Raw genomic sequence first — 5,584 nt, 5'->3', positions numbered from 1 at the left:
GTAAACTGTTGTCTGCTGACAGAAGAAAAAAAAAAAAAAAAAAAGGGGTGAGGTTGTAAATAAAGTTTGTTAGGCTCAAAGCTACACACCTATTAATATTGTTGAGAGTACAAAATGATTTGAAAAAAAGTGGATCCGTTTATTTTAATAGCTGTTTAAATTAATTAAAAGGGAATCGATGAGCTAATTTAGTGTGGATCAAATCTCAGATATTGTAACTCTGTCAAAATTTGATATATTAAGATCTATATCTCATACACCTTTAAGAATTCTTATACTTCACTATAAAGGAAAAGTGCTGATGTGTGTATAAAAATATATGCTAGAGTTTAAAAAGCATTAGAGCTTTCATGTCTTTTAAGTATTTGTTTTTTTGTTTTGTAGACTGAAATTTACTGGCAATTGTAGTTAGTTCTTAAGAACCTACTAAATATTGATGTTATAGATTACTAAAGCTTGTGGCAGGAATTAGATGGGATATACATATAGCCAAGATATAACAAAAGAAATCTTGATACAACAAGAGAATTTTACCTATTTGATAACCTTTTATATATTTGGGTTCTGCACAACCAAGTTGTTAAGCCAAATAATCTGAGCACACAGGGCTTCTCTAAACTAATCCTATTTTTTATTTTTTTATTTTTTAGAATATTTGGGTATTAAGATATTGGTAGCAAAAGAGCTGTGTAATCAAGTACTAAGGAGTATTGTTGGTATTATAAGTCGGGAGGCATAGACTTAGGCACGTAAGAGAGAACCTCTATATGACGACTCCTGTCTCTTTTTTTTCTCTTTCCATCTTTCACCCCCTGATCTCAATCACCACCTTTTTATTTATTTTTATTTTTTTCTTTACTTTTTTCACTATCCCTTTTCCTTAATATTTGGACTCTAATTATTTAGGGTCTGTAAGACACTATTTGCACTTTGTTTCTATTGTAATCTGGGAAGACCCAGTCAAAATTGATTGCTTTATTTTTTATTTTTTTTGTATGTGTCCTTCTGTGCTGAATGGACAAATTTATGATACTAACCACTAATAAATCTCCAGCTATGCCACCCAAATCTAAAGAAAAAAAAATGCCTAAAAATTCTGACATCAGCTTAACTAGTCAGGATGAACCTTACCCAATCTCTGTAGAGAATAAGTTATTATTAAGCGGAGCTCTCTAATCTTACTATGGAAATTAGACATTTTGCAAGTAGTCTAGATGAAGCAGAGCTTAGAATTTCTAATTTAGAAGAGCAAGCAAATAATAATGATACAATTGTCAGTACACATGAAGGGATATTATCAGCATTACAAGCTAGGATTGAAGACCTTAAAGATAGGTCCAGACGCAACAATATAAAAGTAGTTGACTTGCCCGAGACTAAGGAATATAGTGATCTCCTAGCCTTTGTGACAGTTACGCTACCTCAGTGTCTGGGTATATTAAATGAAACTCCCTTGTTAGTAGAGAGAGCACATAGAATAGGACCCACAAAGGACACCACTAGCAGGTATTCTAAACCTAGAACAGTTATAATTAAATATCTCAATTTCCAAGACAAGATAAGTATTTTAAGTAATTATCGTAAAATGAAAGAATGTAAAATAGAACAATACAAGCTACTACTCTTTCAGGACTTTTCGGCAGAGATAGCACCGAAGAGGAGAACTATGGCCCCATTTTGTGCAAAGTTCATTAATGCCAACTTCCAAGCAAGATTAGTTTATCCGGCTAAAATTATTCTTGAGATAAATGGTACTACACAAGTAATGAATGATGCCGAATCAGCCCAGGCCTTATGCAAGGAATTTAAAATAAGTTAATAAGAAGCAAGGGACTTTGTAATTCAAGTTATTAAGAAATATGGATGGCGTCTGGACTATTCCAGGGTTTTAAATGTTTGTGGTTTTTTTTTTCTCTCTCCCCTGCCCCGCCCTCTGGTTATTTAGGAATCCCATATATAGGATAAGAGTAGGATTTGTGTTATTATATACAGTTAAAGAAAAACGAGTAAGGTAAATAATCTATCCTGGAATGTGGGGGGGAATACCTCCCCCATCAAAAGGAAGTTAATTTTAAAACATTTAAGCTCTTTCAACCCACAAATCGTTTTCTTACAAGAGACCCACCAAAAACCTAGGGAGGCACTAAAATTAAAATCTAAGTGGGTGGGGAATATAATATACTCACCATTTTGTGGGAGAAAAAGGGGGTGGCGATTCTATTTCATAAGAGTTTGGAGTGTGATATTCTGTCTCAAGATATAGATTCCCAAGGAAGATATCCTATGTTAGAGTTAGCGATACAGGATGTAAATATGCAATGTTTATGGCCCAAATAAACCAGATAAAGGATTCTGGGATAGGTTAAAAAGGAAAATAATGAGATATAGTAACAAAATAATTATTATTGGTGGAGATTTTAATATAGACCCTAAACCACGACTGGATAGATTTAAATATTTGAATAAATGTGAGCAAGGGAAAAACAGGATCCTCTCTAACTTTATGATAGATTTGAATTTGTATGATATTTGGTGGACTCAACATCCTGATATAAAAGCTTACTCGTGCGAATCTAAAACATTTGGCACATTTTCACGTATAGATATTTTTCTTTTATCAGAATATTTTTTAAATCAAGTCTTGTGTACAGATATTAAGGATATTTCCATTTTGGACCATGCGGTCATCTCGCTCCAGATTAAATGTGGTCTGAATTGTGGGCCAAACTTTGCTAGACTCTTTTTTCCTACTTATTTAATGAATAATATACAATTTAATAATTGGCTGATAACCAAATGGAATGAATACTGTTATAACAATAGAAAATATGCAAATAAACCAGAGGTCTTTTGGGAAGCCTTTAATGCATAAGGGCATATCTGTGTAAATGGAAAAAGAAATATAAAGCAAGAGAATTACAATTAACTAACCAAGTTAGAAATAGCTATGGAATATATATTTCAAAATCTTCTAAATACTACTGGGATAAATATATTGAAAAAAAAACAAGAAAGGGATCTATTCTTTAAACAACAATCTATACAAGAGGAGTTAAAATTGAGCACAACATTTCGTGGAAATTATGGGAAATCAGCCAAATATCTCTCAGCTTTGATAAAGAACAGATAAAGCAATAAAATGATTAACAAAATTAGGAATGAAGGTAGAGCGGTTACTAATCATAGTGAAATTAGAGATTTTTTTTATAATCACTATAAGAAGATCTATAAGAGGGAGGAGGTTAATATACAAAACACACAACGTTTTTGGAGTAGATGCAGGGTACCTAAAACTTTGGAACTAGATATAGAGGAATTAAATGTTCCAATTACAGTAGAAGAGGTGATAGCACAGATTAAAATATCCAAAGCAAATAAAGTGCCTGGACCAGATCAACTCCCAAATGAATTGTGTAAAAATTTAAAAGAGCATATTTCTGATATCCTTGTGAAACTTTTTAATGTATACTTTATGGAAAATAAAAAACCCTTGAAATATTTTTCAGCCTCTACTATTACATTGATACCCAAAAAAGATAAAGACCCAGATAATGTATCATCCTTTAGACCAATATCGCTACTTAATAGTGATTACAAAATTCTTATGTCTATTACAGCAAATAGATTAAAAAATATCTGGGGAAAATAATCCACGAAGACCAAGTAGGGTTTATGATGGGTAGAAATGTAGCTAAAATTATTCATAGAGTATTAACGGTGCTTGAGTATTTTTGGACCAAAAATAAGGATAAAGAAAAATTTAACAAACCAAACTTAGCACTGTTATCAGTGGATGCCGAAAAGGCTTTCTATCTTATTAACTGGGACCACTTGTTCATGACGTTATCCCTATTCGGGTTTAAGGGGAATTTTGTAAATTTAATACAAGCAATCTATCATGATCCAATATCTAATCTGTTAATTAATTCCGAGTTAACTAAAGATATTACTTTAGGAAAAGGTACTAGACAGGGTTGCCCCCTGTCACCCCTCTTGTTCAATTTAGCATTAGAACCCTTTGCAATTAGATTACGACAGGAATTAGGGGGATTAGGATTGGACAAGTTAAATTGGTACTTACACTTTTCGCGGACAATTTATTATTATTTTTAAGAGATATGGATAAATCAATCCAGCAGTTTTTAACATTAGCTTTACAATTTGGATCCTTTTCAGGATATAAAATGAATCCAGTTAAGTCTGAAATTTTATGGATTGTTGAAAATAAATGTTCAAAGTAAACCTGACCTTTTAAAACAGTGGAATCTTTAAATTATCTGGGCATTAAAATTCATAAAGATCCAGCTGACTGGTATAAGTTAAATTTTATCCCCTTTTTTGAGAAATATAAAAGAGATTTAGATAACTGGATGACATTACCCATTTCACTCTCATCGTGAATTTCGATGATTAAAACTATATTCTTTCTGCAATTATTGTACTTATTACAAAACCTACCTATTCTGATTAAAACTAAAGATATTACCCTGTTTAATGGGATAACGGCGAGATTTATTTGGAAACAGAAGCGTAAACGGATTTCTATTCATAAGCTTAGCCTACATGTACAGCTTTTTTGCTTATCTACAACTGAGGCACTACTATGGGAAACTCAGGGAGGATAATAATCAGGATTGGAGCCTGAGATCTATTAATCCAGCTATTAATATATATATAAACAAGGTACTGTAACTATTCTATTTCCTTTTTGTATAAGATCTTACTTAACCAGGCAGATAAGATCTATTTAAATGATCTTCTGGCGAAGTGGAAAACGGACTTTCCATCTGTTACGATGGAAGAGATTGAAGATAGTTTTAAATTGGCTCAAAAAGCAACTGTTATAGTCTCAAGGAGGGAATCACACTGCAAGCTCTTAAATGGGGTTCACATAATGCCTGCACAACTTAAAAATGGTATAGAGAGGATATAAATGTTTGTATAAAATGTAGTAACTCTAATGCAGACCTATTGCATTGTTTCTGTGGGTTATTGGCTTTCCAAAAGTTTAGAACAGGCATATATGATAAAACCACAAGATATATTTTTTTCTGTGTAACCATAAGAGAAACAGGCAATATAAGACAATTAATACCATTATTTTGATTGGACGTAATCTAATCTTGTTGAATTGGAAGGCCAGAGATTCACTATCGTTCCAAACATTTAAAGCTATGATTGCCAATATAATAATTACAGAACAGAAATTTAGAAAGAAAAATGGAGAAATATATTGATAAATGGCTGGGCTCAATAAAAAACGTTCCCCATGGCGATACAACAACAGTTTATATGTATCCTTAAAGGGACAGTCAAGTAAAAAAAAAAAAACTTTCAAGATTTAAATAGGGAATGTAATTTTAAACAACTTTCCAATTTACTTTTATTACCAATTTTGCTTTGTTCTCTTGATATTCTTAGTTGAAAGCTAAATCTAGGAGGTTCATAAGCTAATTTCTTAGACCTTGAAGGCCACCTCTAATCTGAAAGCATTTTGACAGTTTTTGACCACTATAGGGCTTTTGTTCATGTGTTTCATATAGATAACATTGAGCTCAGGCACGTGAAGCTCCTAGGAGCAAGC

This window comes from Bombina bombina, chromosome 2, assembly GCF_027579735.1.
Source record: "Bombina bombina isolate aBomBom1 chromosome 2, aBomBom1.pri, whole genome shotgun sequence".
In the NCBI taxonomy this organism is placed as follows: domain Eukaryota; kingdom Metazoa; phylum Chordata; class Amphibia; order Anura; family Bombinatoridae; genus Bombina; species Bombina bombina.
The sequence above is the reverse complement of the archived record's forward strand: the minus strand, read 5'-3'. Positions refer to the sequence as shown.